The sequence below is a fragment of the Ovis canadensis genome, chromosome X (genome assembly GCF_042477335.2).
Source record: "Ovis canadensis isolate MfBH-ARS-UI-01 breed Bighorn chromosome X, ARS-UI_OviCan_v2, whole genome shotgun sequence".
Lineage (NCBI taxonomy): Eukaryota > Metazoa > Chordata > Mammalia > Artiodactyla > Bovidae > Ovis > Ovis canadensis.
Window position 1 is genome coordinate 17672344 of NC_091727.1, and position 13495 is coordinate 17685838.

At 42.3% G+C, this 13495-nt stretch overlaps 1 protein-coding gene across 2 annotated transcripts in view; it reads left to right on the top strand.

The window, feature by feature from the left end:
• Positions 1–11460: 11460 nt before the first annotated feature.
• CDKL5 (cyclin dependent kinase like 5) overlaps positions 11461–13495 on the top strand; it is a 170443-nt gene continuing 168408 nt past the window's right edge. For both annotated transcript variants that reach the window (XM_070289810.1, XM_070289811.1), the window contains exon 1: positions 11461–11590. The gene's annotated coding sequence lies outside the window, so the exon portion shown is untranslated. The remainder of the gene's footprint in view (positions 11591–13495) is intronic.

A 13495-nucleotide genomic window follows, 5' to 3' on the forward strand; every position in this document is an offset into this window, starting at 1 on the left:
TTTACAGGATCTTAGTTCCCCGACCAGGGATTGAACCTGAGCCCTCTGCAGTGAAAGCAGACAGAGCCTTAACCACGGGATCACCAAAGAATTCTCTAGGTAGACGCTCTTTCCTTGGAAGCCAGTGAATAGACAACAAAAAAACACATTGAAATTGCCTATCCACAGTCTTGAAGTTATAACTTTTATAGTAGTGAAATTGATTAGTGAGAAAATAAATTTAGGTTTTTATTTGGCTAGTCTATGCAGTGTTTCCAGGAATTGATTGCCTTATTTATGAATGAGTAAAGTAACAGATTTTTTTTCTTTCTTTTCTTATTTTTACTTTTTGATTATGTCTATGTTCATTAGCAGTTTGGAGGAGAATAAGAAGGAAAATAATAGCGTATTATTAAGCTATTGGGTGCTCCATTTGTGTATCCTCACTGTGATATATATAGCGTTTTCGATATTATAAGCTTTCATTAATCTCTGTTGAATGAATGAATTCAAGTCAACCTGGTAATTTTCTAGCAATTTTCATGAAAAAAAAAGTTTAATATGTGAGAAACCAACAAAATTGGTTTATGTGGAAGAGTTGGATTATTGATGGATGTCAATTGGTTGCAAAATCTTTGTCTCATGCTAGTACAGTAATATAGTTGTTCTCTTGTTTTTGAAGGCAGTGTGTGTATATGCACATAGTGTTTGTCTCGGGCACTGTGTCATTCATCTATTGCTGCATAACAACCTACCCCTAAATTCAGTGAATTCCAATTATTTACTTTGATCATGAATCTCAAATTGAGCAGGGCTTAGTGCGGACTGGTGGTCTCTTCCCTGATAGCTCAGTTGGTAAAGAATCTGCCTGCAATACAGGAGACCCCGGTTCTATTCCTGGGTCAGGAAGATTCACTGGAGAAGGGATAGGCTTCCCACTCCAGTATTCTTGGGCTTCCCTTGTGGCTCAGCTGGTATAAAGAATCCGCTTGCAATGTGGGAGACCTGGGTTCGATCCCTGGGTTGGGATGATCCCCTGGAGAAGGGAAAGACTACCCACTCCAGTATTCTGGCCTGAAGAATCCCATGGACTGTATGGTCCGTGGGATCAGAGTCAGACACAACTGAGTGACTTTCACTTCACTTTCACATAAGCTGGGGTGACTCTCCTGGGGCTGGAGGATACAATCCAAAAGTGACTCACTCACATACATGGTTAAGTTGGGACTGGCTATTGGTTCTTCTCCAGACTGACCTCTCTATAGGGTGATTTGGGTTCCCTCACAGGAGAGTGGCTAGAGAAAAACAATGAGCACCCTGAAGATTCAAGCAGAAGCAGTACTGCTTTTTAAATATATATTGCCTTTTATAACATAGCATTGGAAATCACACAATGGCCCTTTCACCTTAGTTACAAGTCAGCCTAAATTCAAGGGGAGGGGACACAGACCCCCACCTCTCGATGGGAAGAGTGTGAAAAACACATTGTAAGGAGGACATATAGGATGGGAGATATTGTTGTGGCCATTTTGGAAAATACAGTTTGCCATAGGGATTATTTATGACCCTTCCCTACACCCCAATTTTGCAGGTTTAAATATTTTTTACTTTGTCTTTATGATCATTTTTTCCAACTGTCCCCTTTAAACTTGGTAGCAATAATATCTCAGAAGTTAACATTATTTAAAATAATTTATGTGTGGAAAATTGTTTTTTCAATACAGAAGGCACTCACTGAGCATTTTTCTAGGATAGATGTGTGTTTGGCTAGGTTTATTCTTCTATATAATTCTTATCTCTATCTGGTTTGGAGAAGAGACTTAACACACTGATAAGCATAGCTGTAAATATAAGAAGTAAAATAAAGGAGCAAATATATATATATTGCCTGGGGCTGCTTGAGTCAGTTTTTGGAAAATTCTATGGTGTAGGTGGTGGGTGGATTCTGTGGAAAATCTTACAGACAGGTGAAATAATAAGTGGTTTCTATTTTGGGGTTATCACGGCAATGCAAGTTAATAATACATGTTGTGAGTGTGTGTGTGTGTGTGTGTGTGTGTGTACCTGGTCCTAGTTAAGTTGGAATACTGAGGCCAGCAGTGATTTGGTCATGACTTTGTGTGAAATCCTGAACTTAAAATCAAAAAACAACATATATATTTCCATCAGAGTAGGATTTTCCCTAACATTTTAATCAGTTTTCAAAATACTAAAAGTTTAAAGAACTGCACATTCTTACATACATGGTGTGTAAATATCCACATACCCACCACTCAGATTCTATAATTAACATTTTGCCCTATTGGCATATATCCACATATACTACATATCTACCCATTCATCCATCCCTCTATCTATCCATCAATTCACCTTGTTTTTTTTTTAATACATTTCAAAGTAACTTACAGTTATCAGTAAACAAAGTAGCATATTTTGAGTTTTGTTTAAAAGTGTGGACAGTTTTCTTATTTCAATCTATCTTATAAAAATTATATTTGATGAAATCAGGTGGACTTGATCTTTTATCATCATATTAAAAATGAAACCTATGAGAATTTAGTGAAGAAATTACTGGAGAAACAAACCATATAAAGACTGTGTTCTGTGATGCATATTATTTAATGTGATTCAGATCATATCTTTGGCTTCACTTGAGAACGTAATAAAAATTTATGCATGTGGAACTGAATCATTGTGTCTCTTAGTAGTAAAAAGGCTGATTAATAAATAAAATAAATATCATACCTTTTCATTTCCTTAAATATATTGGAAGCCATATTGAATTTTTATCCATAAAGCTAGTTAAGAATTTCTTTTGGAGAAATGAAGCCAAGACTCAAGGCAATTGTGCAGGTAGATCAGGTTCACTCCATAACTCTTATACCTTTCTATTCCAACCTGCCTCCTCCAAATGGTATAGCCTCAATTTACCTAGCTGTTTGTGTTCACCTTTTTCTCTTCTTCTAAAAAATGGATATTCCTCAGATAATTGTCTCACTCCTTAATTTTCTACTATTGTGTATCAACACAGCACAAAATGATGCTGAAATTCATTGATCAGTTTATTCATTGATTGGTTCAGTTCAGTTCAGTCGCTCAGTCATGTCTGTCTCTTTGCGACCCAATGAATCGCAGCACACCAGGCCTCCCTGTCCATCACCAACTCCCGGAGTTCTCAGACTCATGTCCATCAAGTCGGTGATGCCATCCAGCCATCTCATCCTCTGTCGTCCCCTTCTCCTCCTGCCCCCAATCCCTCCCAGCATCACAGTATTTTCCAATGAGTCAACTCTTCCCATGAGGTGGCCAAAGTACTGGAGTTTCAGCTTTAGCATCATTCCTTCCAAAGAACACCCAGGACTGATCTTTCGAATGGACTGGTTGGATCTCCTTGCAGTCCAAGGGACTCTCAAGAGTCTTCTCCAACACCACAGTTCAAAAGCATCAATTCTTCGGCTCTCAGCTTTCTTTAGGTCCTGTGCTATGCATTGGGAAAACAAAAATGAAGAAGACATATTCTTTATTTTCAGTGCAAAGCCATTAATATGTTGCATTGATCAAAACTGATAAAAACTGAGGCTTACTAGGTTTTTTCCCACTTCTCCGTTGACAGTAACTATATAATGGTACTAATCTTTGCTTCATTTTATGTTGTATAGATACCAAACAGGAGTGTACACACAAGACCAATGTTATGCTAATCTAATCACTCATTATTATATCAGAGCATTTCTAAAAGAGTAAGAATTGTTTTATGGATTTGAGAAGAAGCAAGATCAATATGTTTTCCACTGTGTATGTTTTTATATAACTAGCCCAGAATTCCAAGGCACCTTATAAAAAGGTCTATAAAATTGCAATGAAGCCTGATAGTAAACCTAGAAATTGAACAGTACAGCCATTTGATTACTTTTTACTACCTAGCCTCTATGAACTTATTTGTTTCCTTTGCAAATTAAAAGTGGTGTGTGTGTTTTTAATTTTTCCACTTTTAATTAAAATCTTGAGATAGGACAATATTTAGTATAAGCTAAATCTCAGTCTATCTGCATATATTCAAGGGAAGGCCATCATTTGGGGCCATTTTAAACTTTCAAAACCCTTTGAGAGAAGGATACAGTAAGGTGCTTATAAGCAAGTCACCTTACACTTGAGCTAAATAAGTAAGCAACAGACAAAAAGGGAATAGACAACAGTGCCGTCTCTCTTATATACATTTGTGTACATCATTATCATTCGATTCCTATAAGAAGGTAGTCGCTTTACTTTGAAGTTACTTTACTTTTACTGGAAGACAGAAAAAAAAATCTTCCTTGCAGAGCTGTTGTGGGAGTAAATGAGACAGTGTAAAGGAAGTTCCTGGCACACAGCACTGTTACATAAATGGTTTCTATTGCTGAGAGGGTATAGCTTAGTGGTTAAGGGTTAGGCTTTTGGAGTCAGTCACCTGGCTCTGTATCCTGGTCCCACAGCCAACTGCCTGGGTAAACTTGGGCACCTTGCTACAACCTTGTCTGTAAAATGGAGACAGGAACCACCAGCATCAATTACGCACTGCTGTGTAACAAATCACCCCAAACTTAGTGGCTTACAATAATAAACATTTGTTATCACATAGTTTCTGTGAGTCAGGAATTCAGGAGTGGCTTAGCTGGATGGTTCTGACTAAGGACCTCTCATGTAGTAGCTGTCAGGATGTTAGCCAGGGCTGCACTCACCTGAAGGCTTGACTGGGGCTAGAGATCTGCTTCTTAGATGGCACACTCACAGGGCTGCTGGCAATTCTTTGCTGGCTTCTGATAGGAGGCTTCAGTTCCTCAGTCCATGATCTATCCATAAGGCTGTCTTGAGACTGTCCTCACAGCATGTAGCTGACTTCTCCCATAGTGGGTGATCTTAGAGGGAGAGAGAGGAAGGAGGAAGCTGCAACAGCTTTTGTGACCTGGTCTTAGGTCATGATACCTATGCCACCATTTCTACCATATTTTATTTGCTGGAAGTGACTCACTAAATGTAGCCCACACTCAAGGAGAGGGGAGTTTATTAATAGTTCTATTTCTGACTGGCGGGCTACAGTCCATGGGGTCACAAAGAGTCGGACACGACTGAGAGGCTAACACACACTACCTTTTGAAGGGAGCTGCTGAAAATCCCAGGGACGGGCGAGCCTGGTGGGCTGCCGTCTCTGGGGTCGCACAGAGCCGGACATGACTGAAGTGACTTAGCAGCAGCAGCAGTCGTGTCCAACTCTGTGTGACCCCAGAGAAGGCAGCCCACCAGGCTCCCCAGTCCCTGGGATTCTCCAGGCAAGAACACTGAGTGGGTTGCCATTTCCTTCTCCAATGCATGAAAGTGAAAAGTGAAAGTGAAGTCACTCAGTCGTGTCCGACCCTCAGCGACCCCATGGGCTGCAGCCTACCAGGCTCCTCCGTCCATGGGATTTTCCAGGCAAGAGTACTGGAGTGGGTTGCCATTGCCTTCTCCATTTGAAGGGAGAAGTAAGGGTAAATTTTTGTAGAGATATCTTAAAACCATTCCATGACTTCAGAGGGATACTGGAAAGATTAAATGAGATAATCCATGCAAAATGTTGAGCACAACACCTGGCACACACTAAGCACTCAAACAATGTTGATTAATATTATCTCTAAAGAAAGATCAATAGACTGCTATTTAGCTAGGGTATAAATATGATTTCATCTGGATAAAGACATTAACACATGAGAAAGTAATCTATTGATATTTTAAAATTATGTAGAATTGCGAATGTTCAGTAGAAACAGGTATCTGAGACAACAGGTATTTCTAACATACTCCTCTGGCTTTACGTCTCTTTCATAATTAATTGAGCACTATGTTGGGGGAAAGGGAACTGGATGTGGAGGACTACCCTAAAATCACCAGGTCAGGGGTTTCAGGACTATGAAATTATTTAGGCCAGATGAAGGAAGCTAGGATTACTCTCCATTTTGTGCCCCAGTTCTCACTGTTATTTTTCTGCTGCTAGCTATAAAATTAGCTGTCTTGCTTCTTTCAAAGCCAAAGACAGCACATCTCCATTATCTTATTAGATATTCCTCTTGAAATAAAAAGCTCTTCTATACCAGTAGCAGCATCTATTAGCACAGCCACACTCCAGCTCCCTGGATACCACTGATCTCAGATGATCTGAGCGTTCTAGACTAAGGTAGACCAGGGAATCTAAAGCCTTCCTAGTGGATTGAAAATGGAGCAGGGAAAGGGGGTGGGTTGGAGGAGGCTTCTAGATTAACTGTTGTCTGAGAGGATTTTAAAAATAGCCAAGTTTCAGGCTTCTTCCTAGAGGGTTTATATTTCTTCAAGAAAATCCCCCAGCAATTGTGGAGTCCATAATATTCACTGCTATTTATGCTGCCAGCCTGTGGTTAAAGAACATTTCTTAAGATGGCTGCCATTCTGTAAGATACTGCAAAATGGGTATAATAATAAAAAAAATAAAATGGGTATAATAATATTCTCAGCTGAGGGACATACTCTGGTCACCCAGCAAGGTCTTTTTAGCAGTCACCTCCACCTGCCTGAGGCCACTTATTGTGATTGCTTGGGACTCTTTGCCTGAGGTTCTTTCCCAGGCTGTGGGAGCATATTTCACCTGCATCTTGGGAGAACTGAAAATTTTGGAGAGTTATTGCCTGGAAGAACTTCCAGAATGGTGGAGAAACACCCTAGCTTCTCCTCTTCTGCGAGAGGAGAAGCTTCTGCATCATCTCCTGGAACTCCCTGGCGAATCCTGAACTCCAGTAGCCTCCAGAAGTAACTGGCTTGATAAAACACCTATTATTGGCTTCCTTCTCTTCCCTGTCTCACTTGACCACGCTCTTGGGATTAGCTCTCAAAACCATGAACACTTAGATCTTTGTGCCAGGGTCTGCTTTCGGAGAAAACCAAACTAAGATATCACTCATAGGGTTGATGTGAGGGTTGGAAGAAATGGTGTATGTACAATACCTGTCATAATATAATAACAGTGGCTAGCATTTCTTGATCAGTTTCTTAGAGTCAGTGCTGCGTTAAACACTTTACATATATTAATTCATCTAACTCTGTGTTAATCTTCATAAACAACCCGTTAGTATTACTCTACTACAGATGAGATTGAGAGACAGAGAAGGTAACTTGCCCAAGATCATAGACTATTCAAACCACTGAAACTATTATTCAAGCAGTAAACATGGCAATATTCTTTCAGGATGCTCAAATGGTTCTTTGAGTTATTGGAGCTCTAACTTATTGAGTTGACTTTTGGAAATTTTGGCTTGTTTTCTGTGTATTATTGACAAATGGATAACAATATTTTGAGAGATACTTTTTTCCTGTTGCCTCTGCTTAGGAGGGCTTCTGTAGGGAAAGTGACAGATAGATCCATGAGGGGGGATTAATACATGTCATTCAGATGCCCTCTACACAGAGGTCAACTACATCCAAGATGTGGGGCGGGGGGAGGATGAGGAGAGCAGGGGACAATGTTCATGGGTGGTTAAGAGAAGAACTGATGGTTCCTTCTCCCCTCTACTTCCTACAAACCCCAGTTTTGGTTGTGGGGAGTGAGGGCTGGTATGGGAACTGATCAGGCCCTCAAAGGAGCTGGAGTAGACAGGAACAAGGACAGACCACTCTGCCTGATCACTTCAAGTCCCTCAAGCCACAATCCTAGCAGGTGATGATGGTGATGGGAAACGGGGGAGAGGGATGGGATTTAATTCAAACACAACATTCAAGTAGACTAAATTGATTTTTGATAGCTACAAAAACACAGGAGTCAGAAAAACTGTCCAAAATGTGAAGGGACACAAAGGGCAAATTTGCTGTAAAAACATGGCTCAAAGAAGTCACTGAAGAAAAAGAAATTGCTTCCAGTTTATACCCCACAGAATTGAGCCTGCTCAACAATATAAAGTCCTTACTATAGGCCAGGTACTCTGTGGAGCATTTCACAAATAGTCATTCACATAGACCTGTGAGGTGATCACTCTTATCATTTGTCATCATCCCCATTTTACAGGGGAGGAAACTGAGGCACAGAGAAGTTGAGCAATTTGCCTAAGGATATAACTAGAGTTGGCATTTGATCACAGGCAATCTGGCTCCCAAGTCTATGGCTTTAGCCATTAAAGCCACACTGCCTTGCCAACCATCCACTTTCATATGGCATTCTATTCTGATGTGGTTTTTTCCTCTTAGGTCTTTTGAGGCTGACATTTCTCTTCTGTCTACCCTGTTTGTGGCTAAACTTAGTGCCTGGAAGACAGGAATAGAGGTTTTAATAGTTTAAACTGAGGTACTGGACTTGCATTTCTAAAATGACATTTTCCCAAATGGTATGAACTTTAAATGAAAACATGTTAAGATCTGACAGTCTGATTTAAGCTCTGAACAGGGCCAGTGAATAACTAATGCTGACCTCTTCTGACAAAGTTACACATTGATTTGATTCTTAACTTTTTCTCCTAGATCTTAATTGCTTTATGAAGTCTAGGCCCAGATAGGCATTTCATAAATGCTTTTTGACAATGATTAGAAAGCTTATTTAGTCTTCAAGACTTGTTCCACATATATCCAGGGTAGAAATGTCTTACATCTCTATTTATTATTGAGAGCCATAATAAGTAGCACACATGGATGCTTCTGAGGCATCTAATAGAAACTCAAATCCAAACTGCAAGAAAAGGTAGAATTTGTTTCATCAGACAAGTCAGTGGTGTCATTAAGAAGCCATTTTTTTCCTTTTTTTTTCAACTCTGCCTTATTTATATAGGCTTTGATCTAAGTCTGATTTTCCTCCTAGTAACAAAATGGCTGCCAGTAGCACCTGGGATATATGCTTCCTTATTCATCCAGCAGGATAGACAGGGAAAAACCTCTTTTTCAAACCACAGGCTAGGTCCTTTCCTTCAGTCTAGTTGGGCCACATGTTGATTGGCTAAGAGAAATAAGCCCCCACTGCCCTGGAAACATGGACAGCTGAACACAGCTGCAGTTCTATTAGCAGAAAGAAGGAGCAAATAAATGCTGAGGAGGTTCTGAAGCTGTTTCTTCATCTGGAAAAAAGTGACCTATCAGAGAATCTTGCACAGAATCATAAGGCTCAGAGATTATGTAGGGTTGCCAGATTTAGCAAAGAAAAATACAGAATGCTCAGTTAAATTTGAATTTCAGATATACAGCAAATAATTTTTAGGATGAGTATGTACACCTTTTTCTACAAACACTACAAATTTATACATTGATTTGGTTTTTAAGCTTTTCTCCTAGATACTGATTGTGTTATGAGGTCTGGCACCAGAGGGGCCTTACAAAAAAAATTTTTTTTCTTTTGACAGTGATTAGAAAGCTTATTTAGCCCTTTACCCTTGTACCACATGTATCTAGGATAAAAATACATACTTTTACTAAAAAATTATTCATTGTTTATCTGAAATTCAAATTTAACAAGCCTCCTGTATTTTATCTGGCAACTCTAAATGTATGCAAAGTTCTTGGCACATAGCAGGCATTCATTCAGCGTTAAGTATTAGTGTTCTTTCTAAATAAGAAAAGAGCTTAGTTAAATGGCAGCATGGTGCTTTTTAACTCTTACGAACATAGAAAATATATGCTATTGATCAAAATTGCAATTCACTGAACTAGATGTGACTCGAAGAACCCCTTCACCACCACTCAAAATGAGATCAAAGCAAAGGTCCCTAAGAGGAAGGTCATATTTGCATACATGGGATGGCACATTATAAAGCATCTAATATTACCACTTAAAACTAAATCGAACCTGTAGCACCAGATACTTAGTTATTGGCTTTTCTTTATTTTATTCAGAATCTATACAAATAAACCAGTCTTCATTTGATTCAAAGGTAATGCTGCTACAGTTCCTGGGACAAAGGCACTAATATACAAGGTTAACAATGGACTGATTGCCATAGGAATCTAGCTCCACTTGGGTGAAGCTTGAGGTCACAGCAACTGTTACTTTGCATCTGGAGGTGGCATGAAACTCTGCAAAGCTCTCTGCTGTTGTCTCTGACTCCATTTTCCCTCACTGCTCATTCACTGTTCCTACCTATAAAATTTTCTAATATGCTTCCTGAGAAGCTGAAGGGAAAGCAGGCACCTTCATTTCCTCATCAAATATTCACCATATTATGAAAAAGAAAACCTTATTGACTGGGCACTGAACGGTCAAACCCAGCATATTGTTACATATTGTTACCAGATTCACAACAGGAATAGATCAAGTCGATTTTATCCAAGATATCTAACTCCCGTTACAGTACAGTACTGAGTATTTCTAATTTGGTGGCTGCTATGATCTCATACACTGCTTATTTTCTGTGCTTTTCCTATGAACCAGAAAAAAAAAAACACCAAAAACCCTATTTTTCCCGTTTGTTTTTGAAGTGGGAATTATTGTGCAGCTTTACATAGATTAGTCTGCAATGTCTTTAAAAGTATTATTTGTCTCAGATTTCAAGAAGTGGCATTGGAAATTATCTCCTTCCATTTCATCACCTCTTCATTCTTGTTGGAAGCCTGATCCATAGTAGGTATTAAGATCTTTACATTTCTACTGGTTGGGCGATGACTTCATTGCTTTCATGCCAGCTGGGGAATCTTGTGTGACTGAGCACTGGACCGAAGCAGAACTGTGGGTTAGCTGCTGCTGCCGCAACAGCCGTTTGCATGTATCCAGCTGCTGTGGAAGGAATCCTCAGGCTACTAGTTCTTTGCACCTAAATCACCCAAGGGATCGCAGGCTGAGGGACGAGCGTATGTGTGAATGTGTGTGTGTGTGAACATGGGCAGCTGCAACAGTTGGGCACCAGCAGCAATGGATTTCGATATGATTTTTACCAACAACGGAGATAAACCATCCTCCATCCTTTATTTCCAAGCAGTGCCTCGGTTTCCGCCCCAAATATGCTCTACCCTCTCTTCTCCGATCCCTCCCTCCCCCCGCACGTGTCCCTGAGGAGGGAGGCCAGGATAGCTGCGCTGCAGGCAGGATTCCCCCTGTTTTTCCGCAGTGACAGGCGGATTCCCGGGCCTCCTCGGCCCCCCACCCCCGCAGCCGCCCCTTTCTCAGTCACGATCTTCCCCCTCATGCCCCCCTCCCTTCGTCAGCTTGCGGCTCCGTCCCGCCCCTCCCAGCCGCTCAGCCCAGGTTGCTAAGGGCCTGGCGGGGCAACCAAACGTGGCGCGCGAGGAGGCGCGGCGCGCGCGTACGCGCGCAGACGAGCTTATACGGGGAACCAGCAGTCTACTGCTTTGGGGACCAGAGCACGAGCCGCGCAGGCGGGGCGCACGAGCCCGAGCCCGAGGACGAGCGCTCTCTCCTTATTGGTTCCAACCAGAAGTGGGCGGGACGGAGGCGGGACCTGTCAGAGTCTGAGGCGCTTCTCCATTGGTCCGAATTGGACGGTTGGGGCGGGGCAGTTAGCAAATTAGGCTGCGCGTTGCCTGAGCGAGAGGGCGGGGTCGAGGGTTTCGATTAGTTGTCGCTGCCGCTGGGGAAGGTAAAGCGGTGACGGCGGCCTCAGGAGCTGTGGGGTCCCCGGCTGGAGGTGGGGAACTCGGCGGGGTGAGTAGTCTCGTTGCCACCCGCTCGCCAAGCCTCCTTGTCCTCACATCGGCCCCGTGCCCACCCAGCTTCTCCTGAGAGAGGAGACCCACCCGGTCCCCCCAGGCAGACGTGAGAAGGGGCGGTGGCGCGGGTCCGCTCAGAACCGGGCGACGCGGCGAGGGCACCCCAGTCTAGAGTGGTTCCTCCTCAGCGCCCCACTGCGCCGCTGGAAGGGCTTCCCCAGCGAGGGGCTAGGGCTGTATTTTGGGGTGTAGGGAGACTGGGGGGTATGAGGAGGGGCGGCGGGTCGAGGCCGCCTCGCGGGGCTCCTCTCAGCGGCCGGTCTGCGGCATCCCCGCCCCGTCGCCCCCGCGGCACGCGCTCCCCCGGGCTTGCGGCGGGGGAAGCCCCTTTTCGCCGGCGCTGAGGAGGAGCCTGAGCGCCAGAGCCCCCCTCTCGAGTTCCGTGGGAGCTCGGGACCCGCCGGGGACTGCGAGCTTGGCCCCGGCCCTGCTGACCTTGGCTGCCTGCGAGGGTGGGCGAGCGACCCTCCGCCTGCCCCGCGGCTCCTCTATCTTCCCCCGAACAAGTTTCAGGCGTTGTTACGAAGTTCAAGACTAGCATAGTGGGGAGAAGCAGAAACTGGCCCTTTCCCAAACCTTCGTACCCTTTGGACCCTCATAGAAATTTAAATCCTGGGGTTTGGAACCATTTCCCAGAACGAACAGGTTCTGCTCGCATTGACACGTTCTGTGCCCACGTTGGGGGAAAAAATAACCTGAACATTTTCAGTGTAAAGGCAGATCTTCCTTGAGGGTTTTGTTTTTCGCTTCACTTGAGTGTTAAAGCACAGATGCCTGAAAAAGAAAAGCCTGACCTTAGTATCTCCACAGTGAGATTAGACGGATGCTGTGATATTTAAATAGTTGCAGATCAGTGTTCTGTTGATTGAAATTTAAGCTGATTTTAGAAAGTATCGCAGACACGGAATAATTTCTTTCCATGCATCTGAATTAGGTTTGTTTGGATGTAATGGTTCATGTAGTTAACGTAAAGGATTACACAGATTAATTTGTCCAGGGGCATTTGACCGAAACAGCAGACATAAATATCAATATGTATAGAATAGAATTATCCTTTTAGGTAACATTTGCTAGAATATTTCCAGGTTGTTCCTCTTGCTGTAGGGTTACCAAAAAAAGCATCTTTACCGAGGCTATTTGAAATTACAGGTGAATGACATTTAGATGTAAATTTGTTTTTAATTTCTTTAAGTGTCATAAAATGTGAAGAACCTATGTTTACTTGTCCCTGTATATTTAGTGTTGAAGGGGGGGTAGTATAATCTTAATATTTAACAATCCAGTTAGGGTCCATTAAGAATAATTTTTTAAAAGTGTGCCTCTTTTTGAGAACATGATAGTTGAGTACCTTAGCAATCCTTTACATTTCTGTAATAAAAGTACTATTTTAGGTTTGAGCATTTTTGGCCGTTGACTCTGGATCGGGAGTAAGGAAGCCTGCAGCAGTATTACCAGTTTGACACCGCCAGTGGGTGTTTCTGTTGACAAATGCAGAGAAGAGAACATTTGGGAAGGAAACCTTTTTTTTTTTTCAGGAGGGTGGGGGGTGGGTGAGGGGGGGAAGGAGCCAGAAGAGAGAAGCTGTAGAACTAAAGCTTCCAGCACAGTGTATGCTGAGCATTTCACAAGTACAAGGAAACCTAATTAGGAGAAAAAAATTCGGTTTGGAAATAATAGAGCTTCAAAAGAGGGATGCTGAATAAAGTTAATAATCACGAGTGTTAAATCTACCATTTCAGAGGGATTGGAGAGTTTTCAGTTGGAGAAAGTGTCAAATCCCTTTGAGTTGTCTGGCCTTCTAACCTAATCAATGCAAGGATTTATTTGATGTATATGTATA